The following is a 13,178-nucleotide window of genomic DNA, read 5'->3' on the forward strand; positions in this document are numbered from 1 at the left end:
AGCCCAGCGACATAGTGGTTAAGTTCATGTGCTCCACTATGGCAGCCCAGGTTTCACTTCTTTGGATCCCGAGCATGGACCTACACACTGCTCATCAAGCCATGCTGTGGCAGCTTCCCACATAGAAAAGCTAGAAGGATTTACAACTAGGATACAGAACTATGTACTGGGGCTTTGGGGAGGAAAAAAAAAAGAGGAAGATTGGCAACAGATGTTAGCTCAGGGCCAATCTTCCTCACCAAAAAAGCATACATTTAAAAAAAGAAAAAGATAATTTATAAATACATTTGAAGACCCAAAGTGCACTCCTAAATAACTCCTTACTTAAAGAGGAAATTAAAACGGAAGAGAATGACAATAAACATTCCACTCAAAACTGCAGCTGATGTGGTATGTAGAAAGAAATTACTAACTTCCTTCTAAAGACAAGGTGGTCGTGAGGTGGAGTTTAATGAAGAAAGAATCACAAAGCCATCAATTCTAGGGGACTAATAATCACAACATTTGAGCTCCTACGATATGTCTGATGTCCCATCAGACATTATTACATCCACTTTGAGGTGTTTTGATAAGCATATCTGTGTTGTATTTTTACAGACCGTAAAAGCTTTGGTAGTTACAAAGTTTACACTTCAAGAGTCAGGTCAGGAACACAGAAGTCAAATGGCATGGGTTTGAGTTTATACTCTTCTAGTTGTGTGACTAAGGGCAAGTTATTTAGCTTCTTAAGCCTCAGATTCTTCACCTAAAAAAAGTGACGTAATAATAATCTCTACCTTGTAAACTCCTCCTGATGTTAAATAATTTGAAATACATGAAACATAGTGTAATGCCTAACAGATAGTAAGAGTTCATTAACTGCCAACTAGCATTTTTACATATACAATACTCATTTGGTTACTTGTGTCATCACTCCTCCATGATTGTGTGCTCTCCTTGAAGTGAGAAAGAAGGCTTTGTTCATCTTTAACCACAAAGATGATATACTAGTGCCAAGTCTGCACTTGGTACTAAGTAATTTGTTGTATTAATGAATGAAATTTAGGTAAATTTATCCAGCCTACTTTGGTGTTAAATATCAAAATTATCTAACTAGCAAAATAAAGCAATAAATATGAAGATGTTGCTAATGATTTATAATTATATTTGTCTGATATTTAATTGCCGCTTCTCATTGAGTATTGACTTGACACTTGACATAGAGACAAATTAATTTTGCTCCATCAAGTCTGACATTTTCCAATATTCATTAGGAATTAAAACTGTTCAATAATAAGATATTATTATTGGGTGGGGTTGGAGCCTGGTTTGGTTTTCTAGTTTTAGACATATGATGGTGACAGAAAACACCCACTCACAGATAAGACACACAAAGACAAGGGCATAACTGGAAAGGGCATAAAATACACAAGATACATCGTTAGATGGAAAAAATACATTTATGTACAGCTAGGCTAGGATCTTTTGTACTCTGACAGAAAAATATTTAAATTCTATAGTTTCTAGAATTGAATCTTTCTACAAAATTTAATAAGATTAAATGATAATTTCCTCTGGATTGCAGCACATTTCCTTTTCTTCTTTCTTTTTATTGAGGTAACATTGGTTTATAACACTATATAAATTTCAGGTGTGGATCATTATATTTTGATTTGTGTGTACATTATGGCTTGTTCACCACCCAAGGACTAATTACCATCCATCACTGTACACGTGTGCCCTATGACCCTTTTTGCCCTCCTCCCTCCCCCCTTTCCCTCTGGTAACTGCTAATCTAACTTCTGTATCTATGTCTTTGTTTGTTGTTGTTTTTATCTTCCACTTATAAGTGAAATCATACTGTATTTGACTTTCTCTATCTGACTTGTTTCACTTAGCAGAATACCCTCAAGGTCCATCAACATTGTCACAAATGGCAAGATTTCATCTTTTTTATGATTGAGTAGTATTCCATTGTGTATATATACCACACCTTCTTTATCCATTCATCCACTGATGGGCACTTAGGTTGCTTCCAAGTCTTGGCTATTGTGAATAATGCTGCAATGAACATAGGGGTGCATGTTTCTTTTTGAATTAGTATTTTCATATTCTTTGGGTAAATACCCAGCAGTGGAATAGCCAGATCATATGTTACTTTTATTCTTAATTTTTTGAGGAATCTCCATACTGTTTTCCATAGTGGCTGTACCAGTTTACATTCCTATCAGCAGTGTGTGAGTGTTCCCTTTTCTCCACATCCTCTCCACCACTTTTTATTTCTTGTCTTGTTAATTATAGCCATTTTGATGGGCATGAAGTGATATCTCATTGTGGTTTTGATTTGCATTTCCCTAATAATTAGTGATGTTGACCATTTCATGTGCCTATTAGCCATCTGTATATCTTTTTTTGAAAAATATCTGTTCAGATCCTTCGCCCATTCTTTAATTGAGTTGTTTTTTGTCTTTGAGTTGTATGAGTTCTTTATATATTTTGGAAATTAACCCCTTATCAGATATATGATTTATGAATATCTTCTCTCAATTGTTAGGTTGTCTTTTCATTTTGTTGATGGTTTCCTTTGCTATGCAGAAGTTTTTTTGTTTGATGTAGTCCCATTTATTTTTCCTTTTGTTTCCCTTGCCTGGTGAACCTGGTATTCAGAAAGGTACTGCTAAGACTGATATCAAAGACCATACTGTCTATGTTTTTTGCTAGAAGTTTCATGGTTTCAGGTCTTACATTCAAGTCTTTAATCCATTTTGAGTTAGTTTTTTATGTATGGTATAAGATAATGATCTACTTTCATTCTTTTGCATGTGACTGTCCAGTTTATTGAAGAGACTTTCCATTTATTGAAGAGTCTTTCCTTTCTCCATTATATGTTCTTGGCTCCCTTGTCAAAAATCAGCTGTCCATAGACGTGTGGGTTTATTTCTGGGCTCTCAATTCTCTTCTATTGGTGCCTGTGTCTGTTTTGGTGCTAGTACCATGCTGTTTTGTTTACTGTAGTTTGTACTATATTTTGAAATCAGGGAGTGTGATACCTCCAGCTTTGTTCTTTTTTTCTCAGGGTTCCTTTAGCTATTCAGGCTCTCTTGTTGTTCCATATAAATTTTAGGGTTCTTTGTTCTATTTCTGTGAAAAATGTTGTTGGAATTTTGATAGGGATTGCATTGAATCTGCAGATTTCTTTAGGAAGCATGGATATTTTAACTATGGTAAGTCTTTTAATCCATGATCCCAGAATATCTTTCCATTTCTTTGTATCTGCTTTGATTTCTTTCAACAATGTTTTATAGTTTTCAGTGTATAGGTATTTCACCTCCTTGGTTAAATTTATTCCTAGGTATTTTGTTCTTTGCTGCCATTGTAAATGGGATTGTATTCTTAATTTCTCTTTCTGCTATTTTGCTGTTAATGTATAAAAATACAACTGATTTTGTACTGTGCAACTTTACTATATTTGTGAATCTACAAAATATGATAAAATTAAAATACTAATTTCATCTTGATTGCAGCACACTTATTTCTTTTGAGTCCATTCATTTTATCTAGTAGTGCTCTGCAGGTTTGGTTTTTTTGTTTCAGTGATGTCTGTGTGGTTTAACTTTTATTTAAATTCATAGTACCTTAATGTGGGATGCACTTGGTTGAGCCCAATAAGAGACCACCATAGATAACTGAGGGTTAGTTTACTTTGCTGCTGTTGCAAATACCTCTGGTACTCTTTCATAAAACTGATGTTGGGATGGAACGAGCATCTCTTTTCTTCTCTGGCGGAGTGGGTCTTTAGACGCTGGAACACATCACTCAGGAATGAAAGTTTTTTCTGGAGATTGTTAAGAAAAGAAAAGAGAGACAGAAGAAGGAAAGAAAGAAGGGAGGGAAGGAGGGAAGGAGGAAGGGAGGCAGGCTATTTCAGTGTGATAGTCAGGCTGTCCTAACCTAATTGGAGTTGGGACGAGAAACTAAATGGCATGGTGATGGTCTTTCCAATCCCTAGATATAACTTTTTTCAAATTGGTGAGGCTTGAATTATCAATAAAAGTCATGCAAGCACACATTTACACACACACAAATACAAAGATGATCTGAAATGAAAAACTTTAAATATAGCATTAGTTTCCATGACAGCCCATCCCAAGAATGGAGATTCGTTTTAGCTCACCAAGAACTACAAATGCATCCAGGAATCTCATATGCCTCAGCTTCAACCCTACCCAGTCTTCTTTCTATCTACCTGATTCCTAACGTTTTAAATGCTGTAATGTCATTGTCAATTCTTTATCAGTATTTTTAATTTAGTTCTCAATGACTGCCTTCTGTGGATCCATTTTCTCTCTTTCTAAATAACCCACTTTTCTTCTTTATTGTTTTCTCTTTCTACTACATGAGAACAAAGGAGCTTAATCTTTCTTGTAGGAACATAGGACCTACCAAAGTTCTATGGAAAAAGCTTTGAAACCAGTGAATTAACTAATGAATATTTTGGAGAGGGGTAGGAGATAGGATACACGTTAGCTTAGGAGCTGTACGTGATGATTGGATTTTCAACTCTCCTTAACAATGTGACACCTCTCAGAAATGCATTTTTTTCATCTATAAAAGTGCCCCAAGATTTTAATAGTGTGTACATGTGTGGAAGAGAAAGATTGAATTCCGTCTTGTCTCAGGAAAATTTTCAAAGACATACACGTCTCTGTTGTGAAACATCACTGCATCCAAACGCCTCTATTCAACCTATCTTTAGCAAAGCTTTGTGTCTCCTAAATGAAAAACATCTACCCACCTTCTACATACAAAGAGTTTCAGTTCCTTTGTGCCCCTAAGTGACCCAGCCTTCCTTAATTATCTGTCCACTGCCCTCCCAAGATCATTTTTTGGTTCTTTCTAAACTCCTTTCTCAGACAAATTAAATGCTATTCTCTAAGATACTGAAAAGGGTGTGATATTATTAAACTTCCACACATTTGTCCTGCATAATAATTTCTAGGTTGATCCTCGTGGTTTTTGTTTTTGTTTTAGTTTGGAAATTCCTGAGTTATCTACAGATTCCAATCAGATTACATCATTTCTGGGCTAGTGTTATTGTTAAGTGTACTGTATTAAATTCAAATTTCCTATATATTCAAAATGCTCAGTTAATCAGAATATTCATTCAACTAAAAGTCTCACTGGAGATAAATAACCTCTTGCAAAATAAGTCCATTATGCTAAACCATAGGAATATGCAATGAAGTCATCATATTTTGTCAGTCACATAACTGAAAAAATTTTTAACAAGTATTTAAGATCCTATACTTTGTTTCATTCTTTTTTTTTGTTTTTTGAGGAAGTTTAGCCCTGAGCTAACTGCTGCCAATCCTCCTCTTTTTGCTGAGGAAGACTGGCCTTGAGCTAACATCTGTGCCCATCTTCCTCTATTTTATATGTGGGACGCCTGCCACAGCATGGCTTTCCAAGCAGTGCCATGTCTGCACCCGGGATCCAAACTGGCAAATCCCGGGCCACCAAAGTGGAATGTGTGCACTTAAGCACTGCGCCACCAGGCCGGCCCCGACAATTCATTCTTTAAAGGACATTCTAAAACTTCCTAGGAAAAAGACTCAAATAACTAGTACTCCAATGACCTACCTGCCATTTTACCCCAATTTTCTTGAAGGGCCTACATAATGAATGCCCTTTATATTTTATCTTTCCAAATATAAATGTCTTGACCCTTCAGATAGTGATTATAATTTTTGTAAAAAGCTGATTTATTTTTCAGCATTTTGTATGTAGAAGGCAATTATTAAATAATTGTTGAATGAATGAATGCAAGAACAAACCTCTGTGAACAAAAGCAGTCAGACAATTCTACCAGTTATGACAGTGAAGATGCTAATCACAGATAGCATGCCATGGTGCTAAGGCTGTGTCCACAGACCCCACCTTCTTCTGTACCTTTCATCTGGAGTGAACAGATGAGTCTATGGTCTCCAAGCTCTCTCATAGACCCATTATCTTGCTCTCTACCCAATTTCTCTACCTAATTAAAGCATTCCCTCTGAAAGGCCTCATTAAGTTAAAGATGCTTCCAACCAGATGTGTGGGGCATGCAGAAACGTTCCGACCCAAGCAAACTGCAGCCTCTTCATCTGGCTGACGTCAGTGTTGGCCTTGGCTGTACCCAATTTGGACATCAGAAACTTGCCCATTTGTATTATGCTATTTACCCATTGCACTCATTCAATTTTCCCACATACCTTTCCCAATTATCGACCAATTTAATCCATTTAATCTATCCCTACTAGAGTAAATATGTTCCCCTTTAGCATTTACTAGCACTCGGGCTGGACTTTGAAGGGCCTCTAACTGGCTTTGTGATTCATTTATTTTTCCTCTTCCTGTTCAATTTTGTACTTATGACTCATCACAAAAGTGGATGCTACTGCTACTGACAAAGGCACTGGCAAGAACCTAACTACACAATTGGCCATTTAGTCCTGAAACTAAATGAAACAGAATAATGGCCGCAAAATTGATCTGGATCACAGGGTAGAAACTATACTTAAACCTCATTTAGCATAGCACCTGCCACAGAGCTGATGGCTGGGTGCCATTTACTGTCCTTTCTATCATCGTTGATAATAGCAGTGCTTTCAAATGGAACAACATCTCTCCTGCTGCAGATCAAAAGGATTTAGAAAAATATCCTATCATCCTATTTGAGAGATAAATAAAGTAATAATTCAATTTCCTCAGTTTTGCTGGGACCTTGGCAGATAATATTAATTATTATCTCTAGCCATTGGGCACCAGTGAAACTAGTACTTCGAAAAGAAAATAAACAGCATTTGCCTATTTCTGTTTTGTAGGAGAATTAGCCCATTCTAAGTTTTGGAAAGAGGACCAGTCTGGCTCGTCTGACTCATAGACACTTCTTTCAGGTACTTCAAAGCACCCCTAACTTTCTCCTTCAACACATCATTTGGCATAAAGATCCTGAAGGCTGATTCGTAATCAGTTTACCTGTTTATTGCCCATAATATGACACATGCCATCTCTTTATTAGGGAAGCACCTCTGTCTCCACGTTTCTTCGTACTTCACGAAAACTATTTCTCCAATGTGCCAAGAAAAATATCTCAACACTACACAAGAGAAGTACACATGGAACCTCAAGAACTCCAGCATTTGCCACTCTGAATACCTTGTCACGGAAAGGGAATCTGTTGGTATAACCAAAAACCTGACCAAAGGATTATCAAATTCATAAGAACTTTATAAGACAAATTCTTGGGAAACAATTATTTGGCAGCCTTATTGAAATAGGGTCCTTCTTTGATATGGTCAGTTTTGGAAGTCAAGGATTTTCTGTGCCTAATGGATGAATTAACAATTTCCCACACACAAATTAGAAAAAAGGGAAAACATAATCACCCAGTTGGCAACAACCACATTAGGCTTCATAAGCCTGAGATGACTGAAAAATGGATCATGGCCAGGATGGCTCTTTGACCACCTAGTTTGCATTTCTCCCCTCGTCCTTACTTACAGAATCTGATTTTATTCAGGGATGCAATACACCCGCCTAAAAGAGGATATTTCCCAGTCTTTCTACAGTTAGTAGTGACTAGTGAGACTTAAGTGGAGGTAATTGGGTGGGGCTTCTGGGGAATCTCTTTAAAGGGAGCTGATGCCCCAGGAAGGGGCTCATTTTCAGCCCTCTCCACCACTATAAATCACTTCTTTCTCACTGGATACAAATGGGAGGCCAGCAGCACGCTAGTAGTCATTTTGGACCATTCTGAAAATGAATGAGAGGTGCCAAGGTTGATGAAGCAGAAAGAAGAGGAACCTGGCTCCCTGAGAACTGCGGGGGCCCTGATTTGCCCGCCTTGCACTTCCTACCTCTTACAGGAGGGAGAACAGGAAACCTGCGTCTTTTTAATGCCACAGTTATTGGAGTTCTCTGTTCAGGGGATGCTGCCAAGCCTAATACTAACTAACAAACTGATCATGGAATCATCCAAGTCGTTGGAGCACTATCTGTACTCTTAACATTAGGTTAAGTGCTTACATTAAGACAGCAGATATTTAAGAGGTTTCCCTTGCCCTCTTATTTAAAACATAGGGAAAAACAGTGACATTGAGCATAACGAAGCTCTGTCAGAAATACCCATGAACTCACGTAACACTCTGTGCTTCTGTTATGATGCCTCTTTCCGTATGATTTTCCTTCTTGATAAGACTGGATAGTCCTTGAAAGAGAAGCTGCATCTCATTCATAAACTGGGTAATCAATAACAGCATTACAACTATGACATGATGATGATGATGGCATGTGAGTTTCCTGGCATTCTGCTTTCCTCTCACAACTACAGATGAGTCCAGCCAGGTCTACCTTGTGTCTGGCCCACTCCTCGCAATCAAGAAGCTCCTGCTTAACCGTGTATGTGCTTGGACTTGTTAAATTAAACAAGGAGGCCATTAGACTGAGGGGTCTCTAATGCCCTGGCTGCCTTCATAAGCAAACCAAAACCTAAGCCTGTAAACACCTCAAGGTTGGGACGTTGAAACCTAAGGATGACCAATCGCCCAACAACCATCTGGGCTTTAAGCTACAACCAAGCAGTGATTTCCTTACTTTTCTTCTGCCAAAGTACCAGCAGCAGTGAATGAGAATTTCAGTTACTCCACATTCTCAGACAAGCTTGTCACTGTCAGTTTGTTTGTTTTAGCCATTCTAATGACATACAATGGTATCTCAATGTGGTTTTAATTTATATTTTATCTTTTCATGTCTAAATGGCCATTTGTAGATCATCCTTTGTAAAATAACTGTTCAAATATTTGCTCATTTCTACTTGGTGTGCTAAACTTCTTATTATTGAATTATAAGAGTTATTTCTATATTCTGATACAGGTGTTTCATTCAGGATGGTACCTATTATTGTGCCTTCGAGTTCACCAGTCTTTTTTCCTTCAATGTCTAACATGCTAAGGCCAACCTGTGAATTTTTCAATTCATATATTTATTTTTTCAGCTCTAGAAGTTCCACATGATTCTCTTTTTTATGTATCTTTCAGTCCTCTCCTCATTAGGTTTATGTTTTACTTTAAGTTATGGAATATTTCAGAGACTTTAATTAATTAATTTATTTATTTAAACAAATATTTATTTATTTATTTATTTATTTATTTATTTAAACAAATATTTAATTTATAATTGTATAATTTATAATATTTAATTTAAATAATTTAATTTAAATATTTAAATAAATTTAATATTTTAAAGGCTCTTGTAAAGTCTTTGTCTGCTAGTTCCATCATCTGTGTCATTTCTGGGTCTATTTATCATGCCTGAATTTTCTCTTGGTTATTGGTTACACGTTTTGCTTCTTTTAATCTCTAGTAATTTTAAATCGGATGCTGCATTATGAATGCTGTGTTGTTGAGTATTTAAATCATGCTGTCTTCCTTTAAAGAATGCTGCTTTTTGATTTGTCAGGCAGTTAAATCGAAAGGATCAACTTGATCCTTTTAATGTTTGTTTCTAGGCTTTGTTAGGGCAGGTCTGATACGTCTGAAGTCTGAAGTCTGACATTCTAGGCATCTCTCCTGAATGCCTGTGTCCACTGAGTCCTCCATTCTGGCTGGTTAAAACCAGAATGCTCCCAGCCCAGTATGACCTCCTGGAATTGTTTGGTTTACAGCTCCTTGGTCATTCTTTGTCCCCCTGGAGTTTCACCCTGTACATATACAGCTTAATTTTCATTCAAAAACTCAAGAGACACTCCCTCATGTGGAGTTCTAGAACTCTTTGTCTGATAAGCTACCTCTGTTTTGGTACTCTGTCCCACAACTTCTAGCTGCCTCCATTTCCACGAACTCTGATCTCTGGCACCTCAATCAGTGAAACCATCAATGCTCAACTTGAGTTCCTGCTCTCTGTGCTGGGGTCCATGGGACACATACAGGCAGAAAACTAGGTCACTCATAGGCCTCGCCTTGTTGGTTCTCTTCTCCCATGGGACACAGTCCTGTCTGCCTCTGTCTGATGTTTGAAATCAGTTGCTTGCAGTTTTTTGCAGGTTCCTACTTGTTTACTGTGGAAGGGAAAATCCATTACTAGTTACTCTGTCATGACCAGACACATACTTATCCTAGATGAATATTTCTATGTGTGGATGTGTAATGGGAGGGTCATTGAGAGACACTGGAGCAACTGTGGTGTATGAGGGCAGTGGGTGCAAGGAAACAGGATCTGAAGATGAGTATGTAAGGATATGCTCCCTTCAAAGAAAGGAATTTTACAGACTGTGTACACGTGCCTTGACATCCCTCTGGAGCCTACCATGTAGATGGTGACTTTATAATCATTATATAATAATGGCAGTATACATTCAAGTATACAAATAATGAGATACTGACTATAAATACTTTAGGAGACCAGAAATGAGAGAGATGAATGCACTAGAAAAAATGATGTTTATTTAGAGAAGGTTAGGCTTGAACTGAACCCTGAAAAAGTGAAAGGACTGAGATAAGCTCAAAAAAGAGAAGACAGGCTTATGAAGGAAATTTCCTAGTCTTCCAGCTGCCTCCAATAGGGAAAACTGTCAAGGCTGACATCAAAAAGCCACTTGAATCTGCTCAAGTCAAGTAGTTAAGCTCTGTATGGGTTCCTGGTGTCCATTTCCTCCCTAATTAGCCTTACATATCCACCCAGTTTATGAGATATCTGTTAAAGTCCTTTGAAAACAATAATGTAAATAGTTACCCATATCATTATTAATCCATGTATGTGGGGTGATCGGCCAGCATTTCTCCCTGAATACTTGACAGCTGCTATCAGAAAAAGGCAGTGAATGTCACATGTGTCAAACATAACCTTTACCCAATTAAACTTGCTGACTAACCCAAGGGTGACATCCAATGATATCACCTAGATATCCTTAGATCTGCTATTTTAATGACATCAATAGGCTTAGCAATGAAAAGGTAAATATGTTCTAGGCAATAAATCTGCAAATAGACATTCAGGATAGTGCTAAAAGAATGTTCTCCATTCTTTCCAATGTAATCACAGCAAGTAATATTTTACGACTACTTACAAATGCACACAAATATTTATGGTCTATTGGAAGTAGCGTCTTCTTGTAGTATGACTTGCAAAGACCTTACACATCTTGTGAATTAGTATATAATTGAGAGAACATTTCAGCACTGTGAATATTCTGTATTTCACGTATCAAATGGTTATGTGACTTGGTGAAAAAATCATCACCTGTTCTGGTCACATCTGAGTCGCAAATTGAATGTACTAGCTTGAGAACATCATTTAATACTTCTCTATGCCTGAGTTTCTCCATTTCTTAATTGAATTATTATCTAAACTTAGTTGAATGAAGTACAGAAAGTTGTTCTGACGAAGCAAATATTCTATGTACGCTTAAAGAAAAATAATTTTTATAATATAATATGGAATTATTGCTGCACAAATTTCCCCCATGACACTACTATGAAAAATTAAAGCTGAAGACAGAAGCAAATATGACATTTAATTCTTTTTAAAATAAACAGGAGTCATCAGTCATCCTCATTTTTATCCTTTTCTCTAGCAAAATAAAAATCTTATGGCTTATAAAATAGCAATAAAATTATGCAAAGAAGCTGCACTTAGCAAGATAATTGAGTCTAATATTAAAGATCAGGATTATTAAAACACATAGCTAAAGAAAGATATTTTGTAAAAATAGAAACGTCTACTCCTTAGACCAAAAGAATTTGGACAAATGTTGTTCACATTTTTAGTTCACCAAACAATTACTTTGGCTTTAATTCTTCAGAGCAGTTAAGCCAATCCTTCTAACTAGACTATTTGCCTAATAGTTATAAGGTAAAGCAATAATTAATTGCATACAAACAAAGCTAACATATAATACTTTTAGTTAATAAATGGAAAGAGGTTATCCATTTTGAGCAATATCACCATTGTTTCTCTAGACTCCAAGCACTGCGTTGGCATATGATAGGTACTCAATAAACAGAGGCTGAATAAATAAATGCATGGTAGTGGGAATTTCTTATAAGATTAGTTATAGAATAGTAAACAAATCCAAGCAATTTATTACACACATGGTAAAACATGCAACTTATTTAAAAAGTTATTTTCAGGTACTCTACCATACTGATTGTTTTAGCCCTATACAGTAAACTCTTTTGTCCCCGGATACTAAAAACTAAAAGAAGAAAATAAGGTTTATACTCTAGGGCTCAATTTAAACCTGAAAACTAATCCACAAAATCAGGAAACAGTTTTTATACTGACACCAACTGTTCCAAGATTATTTTTCTGTCGTCCTACAGGTGGTTACTTTACACAACATCCTGTACTTTACACACTAGCAGTGCGGAGCAAAGCAAATATGTGAATTAACCTGGTTCTCCTTTCCCATTCGACTTTCATTATTTCCATGCCTGAGCACTGTTATTCTAAGGGATAGCCAATCTGCTTGAGTGTATAGTTTCACACGTGCTCTTAAAACAAAATGTCTTAAAACAATATCTTAATACCTAAAACGATACGTCTGAATAATCTCAAGCCTATGTTGGCAAGGTGTTTTCTCAGATCATATTGAAAAGGTGTTCTGTGATGCCAAGTGGAGCCATGAGGAAGCATTGGGCTCATCTAATTATGGGCTGGCATCTATCTGAGGAGAGATTGGGGAAGTTATTCAGCCACTTACCTGTGTGTCCTGTTGTCTTCGTTACCACAAACCAGCCACTTCTTTTTGTGTTTTAGTCTCCATGGCAGCAAGATAGAGTCAATAATAATGAGTTCAGTGTAAGAATTATTCACAATACAGAAAAACTAGTCTACCAAGCACTTTGAGCTCCTGGGAAACTGTGTAAACACAGCTTATCATTTGTATTCTGAGACCTTGTCCTTTTAGAATCATGTGGTTCCCAGCGCCATGTTGCTGTGCATTCTTTCCACATGGGCCAAACTTTTTTTCATTTCTTTTGGTTTTTTTTTTTTTTTTTTGGTTTAAGAGAAAATTTTCCTATGCTCATAATCATGCATTTTTCTTTCTCTTTAAAAAAGTGAGGCTCTTGGTTGTCATTTCAATACCAAGTGTTAATTTGGAAGTCAGGAGACAAATTTCAGGCACTGAGGTTTTTAAATAGCATTTAATCACTGCCCTT

At 36.7% G+C, this 13,178-nt stretch overlaps 1 long non-coding RNA gene across 1 annotated transcript in view; it reads right to left on the reverse strand.

Moving 5' to 3' along the window:
* LOC111769709 (uncharacterized) overlaps positions 1–12,964 on the reverse strand; it is a 67,614-nt gene extending 54,650 nt beyond the window's left edge. The window contains exon 1 of the long non-coding RNA XR_002802509.2: positions 12,719–12,964. This is a non-coding gene — a long non-coding RNA (uncharacterized lncRNA). The remainder of the gene's footprint in view (positions 1–12,718) is intronic.
* Positions 12,965–13,178: the final 214 nt, after the last annotated feature.

This window comes from Equus caballus, chromosome 21, assembly GCF_041296265.1.
Source record: "Equus caballus isolate H_3958 breed thoroughbred chromosome 21, TB-T2T, whole genome shotgun sequence".
Classification (NCBI taxonomy): Eukaryota; Metazoa; Chordata; class Mammalia; order Perissodactyla; family Equidae; genus Equus; species Equus caballus.